The sequence below is a fragment of the Styela clava genome, chromosome 15, assembly GCF_964204865.1.
Source record: "Styela clava chromosome 15, kaStyClav1.hap1.2, whole genome shotgun sequence".
NCBI lineage: Eukaryota > Metazoa > Chordata > Ascidiacea > Stolidobranchia > Styelidae > Styela > Styela clava.
In genome coordinates, this window is record NC_135264.1 from 16,480,797 (window position 1) to 16,497,070 (window position 16,274).

Genomic DNA, 16,274 nt, shown 5'->3' on the forward strand with positions numbered 1-16,274 from the left:
CAGAATAATTTGTTTAAAGCTAACTTTACTTTTTTACAAGTGTGCGCAAACTTTCGGTATTTGCTTAGCGCGCCGCGATCAAATAAAGGTCGAGAGCCGCATGTCTAGACTTTTCAATGGCGTAACGCAGGAATGTCTCAAAATAGAAGAGAATATAAATATACACGAACAAAAGCAGGGGAAGTACCGGGGACTGCAATGAGACACGTGTTTTATTCGTTGCGTAGTTCTCTCGTTTTTTGTTCTCTCCTAAAAAATTAAATTTCGATTTTAAAAACTTTGCCGTATTCAGACTTTATCAGGCACGTAGTGGACCTATGGATCGTTTTTTTGGACTTGTTTAGTGGCCATAACGATCGTTTCAAAATTTTGTTGTTATTGTTATTGTTATTTGTCTCCGTCTCCATTTTTAAAAAATCGCTTTTCTCTTCGAATACTGGACCAATTGCTTTGATATTTTCAGTGGTTAAAGATAAAATTTTTCTCCAGAAGGCGATTACTTTTTCCCCCCGCTATGACGTCATCAAAATTATTGCCACTGGGTATCCATATATTTGAGCATAGCTCTCTTGTTATTAATATCATATTATATTCATTTGAAGAGTCTTGCTGCAAACTTACACAAATCCATTTCTGTAACGTTACGTCTGAACGAGGTCAGACTACTTCAGACGATCATTTTAAAAATGTGACAAGAAACGCAATTGAGAAAAATCGGAAAATTATGTCCTAACCCCAACCTGGTACACACACTACGTGAGTACCATACTAAATGTACAATATTGATTGAATTGTATTTTTACAATTTACGCTTTTAAAAACAGGGTCGATTGATCGCTACATACACCGGGTGTATTGTGTACTTTTCGGCGTTTCTCCGCGCTCAATTTCCGGCCCATTCACAATGTTCCACCGGGCCATCTCCACGAATTATTTTCCTTCTGAAAGCCCTCGCCTAAAAGCAAATATGGTAGTCATATAGTACTATAGTCGATTGTCCCAATAGGCGATTGCTAGGTAAAAGCCCACACCAAGGTGATTATATTATTCATGGAACTACAGCAATAGAATAAACATTGATTGCATGAATGAATTAAAGTGGCGGGCGATTAGGAATAAAAAAATTACAAAACTAATAAGGCAACTTGAACCCATGATTCGATCATGTGAGTTCATAGTTCAAAGGATATGACGTCATTATACTATCTGAAGAAGCTGGGTGAGGGAGGGGGAATCCCAATAGTTCTTAAATCTCGAAGGGTCATCTTTATTGTCCATATTCGGTCGTTGTCCATCCGGCATATTGATGATGATCGCTTGAACAATTCGGGCAGAATCTTCCATTGCACCGAATACATTTCTCTACGATGTCGTTCTCTGGGATTTGTCCGTTGCAAACAACACATTGTGGTTGACTATCGAACGTTCTTTCCTGAAATTTAATTTGAACTGATAAATTTTCTATTATCAATAGATAGGGATGTGAAACAGGCGGCCCGCGTGCCACAACCGGCCCGCAAAGCCATTTAGTGTGGCACTTGTCCAACACTCAGAATTTTCCCGTCAAACATAAAATTATAATCCGAAAATTTGTTTGAAAAATTTTGCTCGTACTGACTATATAGACTAAATTGGAACCTTAGTTCTAGCCGCGACCGCCGGATTCGTCTCTATGTGGGTTGTTATACAGCGGACGTAAACATTGTTATGGTAAGTATCACGCAATCGTGCGTGAACGTTCGACGCAAACGAGAGAGTTAACGATGTCTCGAAGGCAAATAGGGAAGTACTTCTATATATAAATCGCTCTATTATGAGGTAAAATAGGATACAAAGGTGATGTGGTAGACTGAATTATTCTGTTAGCAGTGCTCTGACGCTCTCAAAAATGTTCGGTAAAGTTTACCTTAGTTCTATTGTTTACATTCCTCTATTTACCGGGCTCAGTTTTCTGTTAAGAAGTACTTTTTTATAAAGCCAAAATAAGTTACTGAAGAAATCTAGTAAACTGAAATGTATTGTTAATAGTATAAGGTAGTATGAAATTTGTTCTAAAATATTACGCAATCTTGTCTCCAGTTACAAGCTAACTAAGTACAAATACGTTTCCGTACAAAGTTCTATACAGGCGCCAATGATCAAAAGCAAAATCACACAATACGAATATCTTACACACAGACTTACTTGAAGACGTCCTTCATTGGATTGTGTATTTTTCTCCATGTTTGCTGAAAGTGACGTAGTGTATGACGTAATCGTTATGACGTAGTAATTTCTTTATAAAAATTTATCACCTAACGGGAAACATCGATAAAGTTAAATTCTTATCATACACGCTGGGTTTTGTGAAGTACTGAAGATTAAAATTGGTACCCCCTTCCCCCCTCCATTTTCTTTCCCGCCAAAACAACTCCCAGGAACCTGATACTAATATTGCCTGTCTATCTTCAACTTAGATTGCATTATTTCATTTCATTTGCGAACTCATTCTGACAATTTTCATAATTTTAATTTTTTTAATTTCTTTAATTTCTTAGTTTAATTCAATTTAATTTCTTCTTCCATTTTTCCAAACTCTTTATTCCTCCCTCACTTCATATAAAAACTTCGCTTCTGCTACATGCTACACGTACTTCGGCTTTTGTATAGTTTTAGTCGGCTTCAATCGGAACTCAGATGTAGTCTAGTGGTTAGTACGTTAAGTTAGTGTTTCATACATTTCGTGTTCGAAACGCGACGTATTCGGTTCTTATGTCGGCAGCGCTAAGATCGGTTAGTTCATCATAGTTGATGAGTAGCAGCGCATTAAAGCGAAATACGAGAGAAGGCTGAAGAGAAGAAGCGCTAAGATCGGATAGTTCGTCATAGTTGATGAGCAGCAGCGCATTAAAGCGAAATTTAATACTGATACTGTGTGATCATTTTTATATTACACGATATTTAATATCACATGGCCTCCATATTTCCTCCATATCTCCATATTTCGCCCTCTGCATTTTACATTACTTTGTCGTCGCAAGCACCGGATATTTAATATCACATGCCTCTCCATATTTCCTCCATATCTCCTCCATATTTCGCCCTCTGCATTTTACATTACTTTGTCGTCGCAAGCACCGAACGCAGAGTATTTCGAACTCACGGCCTACAGAACCCTATTCTAACGCGCTAACCCCTACACTATATCTGACCATAGGTGGTGCCGCCTAATTTATATTTTAATTGCTGTTTTTTTGAATCACTCACATCATTTAAATCTCGCGATGATAATTTATTGCTTGTTCTGTTTGTATCCAGATTATCAATTTTGCTTAATTAAAAAATTTCACCGTTTTACTTGAAGCGAACACTTCACGAAAAAGCTTATAACGAATACTCAGACTCTAAGTTTAAGATAGGATAAAATTTTTCATGTTTACCCCAGGATAAATAAAAATGCTAAGACGATTTAAATATTTCTAGAAGTCTAGCGAAGTTATAAATAAGCTTATCCTTTGATTTTACAAAATAACAGGCTCTGCTGATTACCACCTTGCAACTTGACTCGACGCATTTGCCTATGAATATAAGAATCGCATCCCGTTTGCCTTGTACGTATGATACGAGAGAAGTTGCTCAAGCAAAGAAACACGTGATTTCTCTCGTATATTCTGAGTTCAGACGCCCCGTTCAGCATATTTTACAAGGATGTTTCCCCGACGCTTGACCCCAGTACAATTCCTCCTATACATTACTTTGGAAACAATTTGTATGCCTCTTTTGAGAGTATTGTGGAGAGTTAGCGCTTATAAATTGGTGTACATGTTCAAAATCATTATTTGGTACTCTCGTAGTATGTGTACCAAGTTAGGGTAAGGCCATAATTTAATTCCAATATTTTTTATTTTAGTTCTTTCACGAGTTCGATTTGTGTTAGCCAAGTGAATATACCCCATGCCCATAGGTTACAGTCCCTTTATACAACTTGATGTAAAATAGGCGAACAAAATTAGTTACCACCGTATTAGTACACATGTTTCTGGAGGCCCATTATTTTTAATAGAAGTGTTTAACCGCGCGCCGCTTACTCGTACTTACAGATAATATTAGCCTCGTCTATTGCAGCATTCGCTGGACAACGTCATTATTAACTTGTTGCCGATTGGTCATTGTTACGGAAATAAACAAGGAAATTAATGCTTGGGAAACATCTATAGAGTCGCGCAACCTATAGATATCTTCCACACACACTTGTTGTTCTGTGTTGAATATATATTTGGATTCGGTATGAACAGACCTATAATCAGGGTTGCCATATCGTGTTTATTTCTAAGATTTGTACTTATTTTCTAGCCCGCGTCTTATAAAGTAACGATGTGCTTATTTCTGAGTAAAGTGCTTATTTTTGAGTCGCGTGCTTATTTGGTCTTAGAAACGTGGATGAACAGTTCTTGTTTTGCGTACAAAGCTTGCGTGGAAACGAGAGACGAACTTTTTCTGTTAACGGTGGGGTTTGCGGTATTTCCAGGCAAACTGTGACACACACAATAGTTGCTGCTAGTTTTTAGGAATACTGTTATTAGGGACAAACTGCAATTTAGAGTAAGCGTAACCATGAGTTCTGTTTCGAACATAAAAAGAAAATCTTCTATTAACTACTGCTATTTCGACATCGAGAAAGGTGGAAAACAGTAATCGGTGCCCACAATACTACCATAAAAACACAAGGAGCATTGCGGGAAATCCAAGTATGAGGACTTTATATTGGAGGTCGGCCACCTGCGGGCCATATCCGGCACACGGAGTAAAATAATCCGGCCCACAGTGCTTCACCTAAACCTACGGATCGTTATTATGTTATTCTTGTTCTTCATTGATAATTCGTTTTCCAATCTTTATGAAAAAAATTTCTTTTGTTTCCAATTACTTAACCAAAATGAAATTTTCCTTGCGAAAAAATAGAATTAGTGATAGACATTTAGATAATTTTGATTTTATCTAGTGTGTCATCTAGTGTCGCATTAAATGTTATTTGTAAATATTTTGTATAATAAGACGACTTGAGTCACGAGTTGTCGCAGTGTTCGCTCGCTATTAAAGTTCGAAATTTGAATTCCTAATCTGTATAAATAATGTGGTTCATCAGCCACCCGTTCAGTTTTTACCTTTCTCGAAAAAATGTGTGCGCCCCGCCAAGATTCGTAACACTTGGTTTTGGCCCAGGAGCGACAAAAGTTGCAGACCCTTGTCTTAGAGATTGCGTGTGGCTGTGACTCCGTGTCTTCCCATAGCTTTTTGCAATTTTGTAATCCGGACCCTCTATGGAAGTAAATATGATCAATTTGTTAACAAATCCCCGAATTCTATCTTTTGTCATAGATTACGTTTTTATATAACGGGGAGAAGCATTCGAACATCTAATGAGAAATATCGTAGTATTGTTGCACAAAACAACGCCAGATTAAAGCTACAATAAATAATATTAGACGTTGTTTTTCACAAGCGTGGGCCACACTCGGATCAACCGCACTTACCCGGCCTCCTGACTTCGCGTTTGGTAAACTTTGAACTCCGGCCCTAGAACCTAACTCTAAAACTTTGGCCAATGCAAGCCTATTTCAATATACTGTTATAAACGATTAGTAAAATTGGTACTCTTGTAGTACGAGTACGTATGTGTACCAGGTTAGGGCATAATTTTATTCCGATTTTCCTTATTTTAGTTCTATTACGAGTTCGGATACTGTTTGTGTTAGCAAAGTGAATATACCATAACCCCTGTCCATAGGTTTCAGTCCCTTTACACAACTTGATGTAAAGTAAGAGAACAAAATTAGTTACATCCGTATTGATACACATATCTCTGGAGCGCGCTTATTACACTATTAAGAAAGCTCAGTTAAATTACTGCTGTTTGCGTTCCTTCCTGATTGCGTTTCAACTTCTATCACAATTATTGAAAGTATTAAATTCTGACTCCGAATCCGGATTCAAAACTTCGACTCCGCATCCGGTTGGAATGAAAAAACGACCACGACTACGTCTCAATAAACTCGGCACTCACGCAATATCTCATACCCTGACCAAAGCGTTTGAGGAATCATTTATTGCTGTAACTGTGCATGGCCAGGAGTTGTGAAAGGGAAACATACTGATACGTTAGATTCCTTTCAATATATTGCTCATTTAGGATACTTCCAATAGGGGAAACAGAAATTTGGGTTTGGGCAGATGTAAGGCATGTCTGTCGAGGGTTGAATTGTTATAAGACCAACCCAACTTATATGCTTGTGTCGGACAAGAACGGCTCTCGCAACATTTGTTTGGGTTCAAGAACGGCTCTCCCGAATCATTTCTCTATTTCTTCGAATTCGCTTCGCCAGCCAATTACGCACTTACGCAACTGATGGTTGTGCGCGAGGATGGAACATTCTTAGGGGAAGTACCGGGTAATAGTGAGCGTGAGGTATCACGTGATCGTTCCGGTTGCGTAAATTTCTTTCTCTCGTTTGGTTCGGTCGTTGTTTACTTACAAATACCATATCAGCTGTTATTTGTATAAATAAAGCATTATACGGAGGCGATTCCGAAGAATCTCAAACGGATCAACCACTATGGCTCATTAAACTGGTGGTCTCATAGTAATCAATAAACCTTGCAAATGCAGTTACGTTTACGCATTTTTACCATTCCATATTAAAAAGCACATTCACTAAATGCGCCTGCCTGATATCTTTGAATAAACATTCCTGTTAAAATCTTGTAACTTCGGTGTAGGTACTAACTTGGCGACAACGTTACGCGATTAAAGTGAAAGTCGAAGCGAGAATTTTGTCATACATTTTTTAAATTATTGTTCTGACGTCGTGTGCATCTGCCAGAATGCAACTTTTGGCGTAGTCTCACGGCGACGCAAGGTGCATTTCCATACGAAAGATACAGAAAAACCAGTGTACCAGGTTAGGGTTACGCCATAAGTTTATTCCGATTTTCCTTAATATAGTTCTATTACGAGTTTGGGGACTGCCTGTGTTAGCAATATGAATATACCCTCTGCCCATTGGTTTCAGTCCCTTTACACAACTTGATGAAAAGTAGGCTAAAAAATCAGTTGCCTCCATATTAGTACACATGCTTCTGGAGCGCCAAAAATGTTTTCTTAAATGTTTTTTTTAGGTAATGAGACAAAGTCATATTAAGCCTTTTTATTTTTTAAATAATATTCATTAATAACCAGTCAAAGAACACTTTCACTACGAATAAACTAAACTTTCTTTAATTTTTCAGTCGTTTTTTGATGATGATTTTGGCTTTGAGCATAATCCAATACAAGGAAGATTTCAAAAATTATTTTCTGAAAGAGCAACAGTACAAGATATACAGAAGTATGAAGAGAATTCGTCGCAAGAAAATTTGTACGAAAACGTGCCCCGCACCCCCAGATGTGCTAGAAAATGGGACATGTGGACATTCAGACGGTCACATCATAGAAGAACAAGCAGAAACGGTCCATGAACAGGGTCTCATTAAATTAATGCAGCCACCAAGGAAAGGTAGTTCTGGAAGGTATGTAGAATTGAAGATACTATTTTGTTATTGCCCGGATACTCCCAACTCTACCAGATAACCGACTCTGAATCAGAACTAAATTTGTTATGGAGCTAACATAAGACTCGAGTAATCCATTAAATTCGGATACTCCTGTGACTCTACCGGATACCCGACTCTGATCTAGAACTAGATTTGTCATAGTGCTAACGCAAGACTTGAGTTACCCATTGATAAAACCTCATTAAAATTCGCCTTATCAGAATATCTATGCCGACCTATACCACGCTGACGAGACTGGTACTGGTCTTTACAAGGGAATTTTATAAAACCCTGTGGAATGAAAGTTATTTTGATCAAATAAAATTTGTCGCATCCGTTTTTCAGTTTGCCAGCCCATTCGCACTCACACACACACACTCTCTCTCTCTCTCTCTGTTTCCATAGAAACTGCTTATTGTAGTGATCACGTGTTTCATCCCGCCAATCTCTCTTGATTTCTTTATTTAGGGTCGATTGTTTTTTTTTCGTAGTATCACTCCATTAGAAATACGTATGAGTACACATTCGTTTTTGTCCATGTTGGTTGTAGTCTTGTAGTGGTGATTTGTCATAAATCTGATATAGAAATAAATATGTTATAAAGCTAACATAAAATTTGAGTTACCAATTGAGTCCGGAAACTCCTAACTCTGCCGGATAACAGACTCTGATCTAGAACTAAAATTGTTATAGAGGTGACGCACGAATTGAGTCACCCATTGAATCCGGATATTCCGGACAACATAAAGCTTGAGTTAATTATTAAATCCGGATAATCCTAACTGTACCGGATATCCGACTCTAATCTAGAACTATGTTTGTTATAGAGCTAACATAAGACTTGAGTTACCCATTGATGAAACCTCATTAGAATTCGACTTATCAGGATATCTATACCTGCCTATACCACGCTGACGAGGTTGATAATGGTCTTGGCAAGTGAATTTTGTAAATCCTCGTTCCATTAAAGTTATGCAAGAATTTTGCTCGGGATTCGCTCTCTCTCTCTGTTTATGTCTTTAGATCAGCTGATTGTTCGTTTTTCAGTTCGTTCATCAATTCGTTGATCAGCTGATTGTTCGTTCCACTTGACTTAATTTCTCTCGTTTTTTTGGCGAATATTTCGAAGCTTTTGTTAGTCACGTTTATCACTGCATTTGAGCTCGGAATAGACTTCTTACATTAAACCTAATTAGTTATAAACCTAATATCTTGTTTATTGTTTTGAGTAAGAGGAGGATAATTGACATGTAGTTAGATGTAGGGAAAGGCATTTCTTTATTACGTACAAGAAGCGCGTTCTTTTTCCTACGGGATAAAGACAAATTAACAATTTTGTTTAATTCAAAATTTCACTTTTTACTTATACCTTAATAATTTCTTACGTAATGAAGATTGTTTTATTTTTGTCCGAATTATCATGAAAAATATGATATAGGTTAAAAGCAATTTGTGTTGTAGCCAATTAATAATTCATTATCTACGTGTCTGGCATTAAATCCGGATACTCCTAACTCTACCGGATAATCCACTCTTATTTAGAACTAAATTTGTTATGGAGCTGACGCACGAATTGAGTCACCCATTGAATCCGGATACTCCGGACAACATAAAACTTGAATTAGTCATTGGGTAGTCCTAACTGTACCGGATATCCGACTCTGATCTAGTATTGAATTTGTTATAGAGCTAACATAAGACTTGAGTTACCCATTGATGAAACCTCATTAGAATTCGACTTATCAGGATATCTATGCTTGACTATACCACGCTGACGAGGTTGGTACTGGTCTTGGCAAGTGAATTTTGTAAATCCTCGTTCAATTGAAGTTCTGCAGGAATTTTGCTCGGGATTCGCTCTCTCTCTCCCTCTCTCTGTTTATGTCTTTAGATCAGCTGATCACGTTTAGATCACGTGGTTCGTACCGCCACACACACACTCTCTCTCTTTCTCTCTTCGTTTCTTTTTTTATCGTCGATTGCTTTTGATTGCGATTCTCTCTTCATAAGTAACACTACACGTTATTTAAAATGGTAATTTAATCACTGAACATCGATTGGGTGTGTTATGTGCTCTTCTTCGCGTCTCAGCGATTAGTTTTTTGGCCATTTTACAAAGACCCACTGGGCCATCGTCACGAGTTATATTCCCTCCTGAAAGGGTACTCCTGTAGTATGCGAACCAAGTTGGATGACACCAGAACGTAGTATGTGTACCAGGTTTGGGTTAGGCCATAATTTTATGTACAAATGCTACGGGACCACGCTGACGAGGTACTGGTTGGCAAGTGAACTTTGTAAATCCTTGTTTAATTGAAGTTCTGCATAAAATTGTCGGCTCACTTTGTGTTGCATAGTGGAATTTTGCTCGTTACACTCACTGTTCATGTCTTTAGAAACAGTCGATTTAAGATCGCATGATTAGTCCCACACACTCTCTCTCTCTTTGTTTCTTTTTTAGCGTCGATTGATTTTGCTCGTAATTCTCTCTTCAAAAGAAACACGTCCACTGCGGAATTATGAAATAATTTTTATACAGCGCTGAGTTTTGTGTGAGTCGTGTAATATTCACTTCTATCACAAATCTGATGACGCTTTATCAAATAAATACGTTTCGTTAACATTAATAATAAATAGTCGCCTGTTTAAAGCTTTGTTCTCGAATCGCCTCAAAAGTGTCCACTGCGTCTCCAAGTGTCCCTTTCCCACTGCCCACTGTCCCGTACCCATTTCACCCAAGCAAAACGACTTAGATAATCTTGCATTCGTTATATTTACAGGAACCAAATAAATCATTCATTTGATGAATAAAGTAAAAATAAGCGCAATTAAGATGAGAAATATACAAAACTAATGTGACGACATCTTTATGCTCATAAGAAACTTGGGGGGGAGACAATATTCTAAAAATCACTAAATCCTTTGTAATACAAAAATATGACGTCACAGTACGAACATCATGCGTCAAAATTCGAAGATTGTGCCGTCACTATACCTAGGCTGGGTATATGAGGGGAATTTCGATATTTTCAAAAACTTCTAAAACGTAGCCATAATGCAAAAATGAGACCTCACGGTAAGAACATTTGAGTCATAGTTCAGAGTATATGGAAGTCATTATACTAACTGAATTAGGAGGACTAGGATAGGGAGGGGGAATCCCAATAGTTCTGAAATATTGAAAAGTTATCTTTATTGTTCATATTCGTTTGTTGCCCATCCCACACATTGATGATGATCGCTTGAACAATTCGGGCAGAATCTTCCATTGCACCGAAGACATTTCTCTGCGATGTCGTTCTCTGGGATTTGTCCGTTGCAAACAAGGCATTGTGGTTGACTATCGAATGTTCTTTCCTGAAATTTAATTTGCACTGATAAATTTTCTATTATATATATCAATAGACAGGGATGTGGAACAGGCGGCCCGCGTGCCACAACCGGGCCGCAAAGCCCTTTAGTTTGGCCCTTGTCCAACACTCAGAGTTTTCCCGTGAAGCATGGAATTATAATACGACAATTTATGCTTAAAAAATTTTGCTTGTACTGACTATAGACTGAACTGGAACCTTAACATACGCCGTGACCGCCGGATTCGTCTTCATGTGGCTGTTATACAGCGGATGTGAACATTGTTATGTTACGTATCACGCAACTGTGCGTAAACGTTCTACGCAAACAATAGAGTCAACGATGCCTCGAAAAAGCAAATGGGGAAGTACCTTTATAAATAAAATCGCTTTATTCGGAGGTAAAATAAATTACAGAGGTGTTGTGGTAAACTGAATTATTTTGTTAGCAGTACTACGACGCTCAAAAACGAACGCTCTAAAAAATGTTCGGTATATTTTACCCTAGTTCTACTGTGTACATTTCTCTATTTACATGAATCTACTGTTAAGAAGTACGTTTATAAAGTCAAAATAAGTTACTGAAGAAATGTAATAAACTGAATTATATTTTAATGGTATAGGTCCTATGAAATTTATTCCAAATTGTTACGCAATCTTGTCTCCTGTTACAAGTTAACTAAGCACAAATACGTTTCCGTATGAGGTTCTACACAGGCACCAATGATTAAAGCAAAATCTCACAATACGAATATCTTACACACAGACTTACTTGAAGATGTCCTTCATTAGAATGTGTACTTTCCTCCATGTTTGCTGAAAGTGACGTAGTGTATGACGTAATCGTTATGACGTAGTAATTTCTCTATAAAAATTTATGACTTTACCAGAAACCCGGATAAAGTTAAATTCTTATCATACGCGCTGTGTTTTATGAAGTACTAAAGATTAAAATTGGTACCCCCTTCCCCCCTCCATATCCTTTCCCGCCAAAACAACTCCCAAAAACCTAATGCTAATGTTGTCTGTCTATCTTCAACATAGATTGTATTATTTCATTTCATTTGCAAACTCATTCTGACAATTTTCATAATTTTAAAATTGATTTAATTTCTTCTTCCATTTTTCGAAACTCTTTATTCCTTCCTCACTGCATAAAAACTTCGTTTTTGCTACTTGCAACGCGTACTTCGGCTTTTGTATAGTTTTAGTCTTTGCTAAACAATTTTCATAATAAATCTCGCATTTCATTATTCGAAACTCTTTATTCCCCCCTAACAACGTTAGTCGATACTCAGATATAGTCTAGTGGTTAGTACGTTAAGGCAGTGTTCCGTTGGGTTTGTGTTCGAAACGAGGCGTGTTCGGTTCGGTGTGTCGGCTAAATAGTGGTAGCCGAGTAGGCGTAGCTGGTGATGCATGCTGGTGAACGCATTTAGAAAACAGGCGAAAACGAGAGAGTTGAGAGAAAAGCAAAACAAAACAGGCGAAAACGAGAGAGAGAGTTGAGAGTGAGAGTCCGCGCAACACGTCACTGTTATTTTTCCACCAGAGGCGCATTGTAAAAAAGCAAAAATAGATATATTTTGCTTTTTTACAATGCGCCTCTGGTGGAAAAATAACAGTGACGTGTTGCGCGGATTTTAACCGCTGTAGTTGTCGATCGTGTTTTTTTTACCCCTTCAATTGACGTCGATCGTTTTTACGCCTCACACATTTGAACACCATTACACTTCGTCGCCGAAAGCAAGGAACGCAACGCGTTTCGAACACACGCTCTACGGTACGGAACGCTATACTGACGCCCTAACCACTACACTATACCTGACTACTGAGTTATGCCGACCAATTTATATGTTGATTGTTGTTCCTCTGAATAATTTATTTCATTTAAATCTTGCACCGCTAAATAATTACCTGTTTTGATTGTATCCAGATATTCAATGTGGTTTTTTTCAAAAACTTTATCATTTCACTTGAAGCAAATCACGAAAAAGCTAAACGAATACTCAGACTCTAATATCAATATACGATATAAGTTTTTACATTTAGCACTACGATAAGTAAAAATGCTAAGACGATTTAATCATAGCCTCTCTTCCGTTTGCCTGTTATTTGAAATAGTATTTATTACAGATACATTGACTCTATCGGATTATACTCTGCTCTGACAATACCTACCGTCTTTCAAAGGTCCCAAACTTATTCTGCAGTCAGTTCAAATGAAGCTTACTCGGCTCGCAGTAGGGTAACATCGATGACGTGATTGAAGCCATTTCTCTCGTTTTCTCTTTTTTTTATGTTCTCTCTCGTTTGGTGGAATATCAGTGAGTCTTCCTCACTCGGGACTATTTGAAAATGTAATTCACTATTAAAGCACCTTCTCTGAATCCGGGTACTCCTAACTCTACCGGATAACCGACTCTGTTCAACTATTAAATTTGTTATCGAGCAAACATAAGACTTGACTTACCCATTGATAAAACCTCCTTAAATCTCGCATTAGAAGATTATCTATAACGCTGGCTAGGCTGAAACTGGTGTCGGCGAGTGAATTTAATACGCGACCATCATAACATAATTTATACGAAACGTACTTAACGCTTTTCGCTCTGAACAAGGTCCTGCACAGTCAACTACGGATTTCGCACTATGTGTGTGGACCAGAATCTTTCAAGCTGGCATTGCCTGGTCAATTTATCACATTCTGGTGGGGCGATGGACTTAGAACCAGATGTGTAATTTGTGATGACAACTTAGATTAACGCTTATCTAAAATTAATCAAAACCATTGAAACCGTACAAACTATGACCCTTTAAAATGGCAGTTGCATAGTAATCAATAAATCCTGCATAGGCAGTTACGTTCACGCATTCAACATTTCATATAAAAAATCGCTACTCCCGAAGTATGTGAACCAAGATGGCGGACACCGGAACGTAGTATGTGTACCAGGTTGGCGTTAGGTCATAATTTCAGGTACAAATACCACGGGAGTCACTTGTTTAGTCCCCGAACTCGTAATGGAACTAAAATAAAAGAAAATTAGAATAAAATTACGGCCTTAACTGATACACATACTGCGTTTCGGTATTCACCATCTTGGTTCACATACTTCGGGAGAACCAAAAAATCACTGTAACATTGGCGCTACATTAAGTATGTTGGGAACGTAAAAGAACAATTCCAACATCTTACCAATAGTAAATGATTATCTTCTTAACGTTAACAAAGTCAACATTTATTTAGGAAGTGTCGAACTTATTTTACGTGACCTTTACGTATGCGGAACCGGAAGAATTCCGCCCCCTACAAACTAACTAACTAACGAGTTGTAGCCCCTCACATAACGTTAGATATCAGTATCTGCTTACACATGGATAGGGCTGGGCATTTCGAATCGAATTATAAATTATTCGAATCGGTTCAGAGCAAATGTCGAATAGCCGCCATTTTGTTTTTTCTTTCCGCCAATGGTCGAGGTGAATCTAATTTATTGAAGCAATATTTTATCAACGCGATTCTGACATGTGACTATTTTCTGTGTGTTTTTATTATGTGTGAACGCTCAGCAATCTGCCTGAGAGATGTGTTTTATGTTTTCAGTACTTCATGTGTTAACAGGACCAATAAAAAAGACAAATACAATTACATACCTCTCATTGGCTCCCAAGTATTTGAGTATTCGATTCGGACCTCCTGAAGTATGCGCACCAAGATGGCGCACAACCTGAACTCAGGTTGTGTACAAGGTTAGGGTTCAGGTTATGCGACATCTTGGTGCGCATACTTCAGGAGTACCTTTGATTCGATACTGAAATCATTAGGTATTCAAAAATGCCCAACCCTACACATGGTCTAATTCGGGGCGAACATTGTTTAGAAATTTTTTTTTTTATCTGAAACAGTTAATGAGACAAAGATATATTAAGTCCTTTTATTTTTCAATAATATTTATTAATAACTAAGCAAAGACCCTTTAAATCTAACTGAACGAATAAACTAAATTTCCTTTGATTTTTCAGTCGTTGATAACAGTCCAAGTATCAGCCCAATGACGTGAAGGCAGATGGAACGGTTTCTGACATTGCTAGCGATCCACCGGGACAACGAAGCGTTACATCCCTTCAGGTAAATTTTTTTTTAGAGTTTATGTTTTTAATCATCCAGATTTTCTTTGAATTTTGATTCCCATAGTATATTTTGATTCCCATACTATGATTCCCATAGTATGATATCTAGAATTGTGGACTAACCCTAACCTGGTACACATACTACGACACTTTCTTTTGTCCGCCATCTTGGTTCACATACTTAGGGAATTCTGAATTTTATTTCATCGTGTCCCATATTGATATTGCAAGCAATCCACCAGAACAACGAAGCGTTTATATCAGGTACATTAAAAAATGTTATTTTTTTGAGAATTTCACTACTCACTTTTAAAAAACGTCGTTCAATGAAATAGGAATACTTGACCAGTTGTTCTTATAAGATACATAGACTCTAATGTTCTCTACTCTGCTCTGATATACTCCATCATTTACCATCTTCCGAAGTTTTTAAACTAATTCTGCAGTCAGTTCTAACTAAGCCAACAATAATAAAACGGATAGCGTTGGATACGACTTTCACACACTACAGATGTGTAACAGTAAAATAATAAACTTTCAAGCTGTACAAACGTACAATTTCATTCATTGCTCATTTAAAAGGGAGGATTAAAAGTAGGCCAAGAAAACGTTTGATTATCGGTGTATCGATCACGAATAGATCAGAATATACCAAAGTAACGTAGAAAATAGGGTACTCCCGAAGTATGGGAAACAAGGTGGCGGACACCGGAACGTAGTAGGTTCACCAGATTAGGGTTAGGCCATATTATCATTCCAATTTTCTCTATTCCAGTACTATTACGAGTTCGAGGACTAGCCAGGTGACTCCCGTAGTATTTGTACCTGAAATGATAGCCTAACCCGGTGTTCGAATCCGAGTATTATCTGGAAAAAGCGCAATTTTTGGTACTCCCGAAGTATGTGAACCAAGATGGCGGACAACGGAACGTGGTATGTGTACCAGGTTATAGTTAGGTTACTACGGGAGCCACTTGACTAGTCCCCGAACTCGTAATAGATCTAAAATGAGAAAAATTAAAATAAAATTAGGGCCTATTCGCAGAAAAAAAACATTCTGAACGCTGCAAATATTGATGACTTGGCTATTCACACCTTCTCAAGCTGTAGCGCAATGCGTCCGCAAACGTGGTTTGGCGAATTTTGATTTTTTTTGCCTTTTTTACTCAAAGCGCCTGCCTGTTATCGTTGATAAACATTCCTGTTAAAATCTTATGACTT

General features: G+C 37.7%; 2 long non-coding RNA genes across 2 annotated transcripts; both read right to left on the reverse strand.

Moving 5' to 3' along the window:
- Window positions 1-1,186: 1,186 nt before the first annotated feature.
- Window positions 1,187-2,268, reverse strand: LOC144432395 (uncharacterized). The gene is made up of 2 exons (XR_013480581.1): window positions 2,185-2,268; window positions 1,187-1,432 (listed from the first exon to the last, which is right to left on the reverse strand). It is a non-coding gene; the product is annotated as an uncharacterized LOC144432395 (long non-coding RNA).
- Window positions 2,269-10,388: 8,120 nt separating this feature from the next.
- LOC144432375 (uncharacterized) lies at window positions 10,389-11,828 on the reverse strand. The gene is made up of 2 exons (XR_013480562.1): window positions 11,692-11,828; window positions 10,389-10,926 (listed from the first exon to the last, which is right to left on the reverse strand). It is a non-coding gene; the product is annotated as an uncharacterized LOC144432375 (long non-coding RNA).
- Between the last annotated feature and the right edge of the window lie 4,446 nt (window positions 11,829-16,274).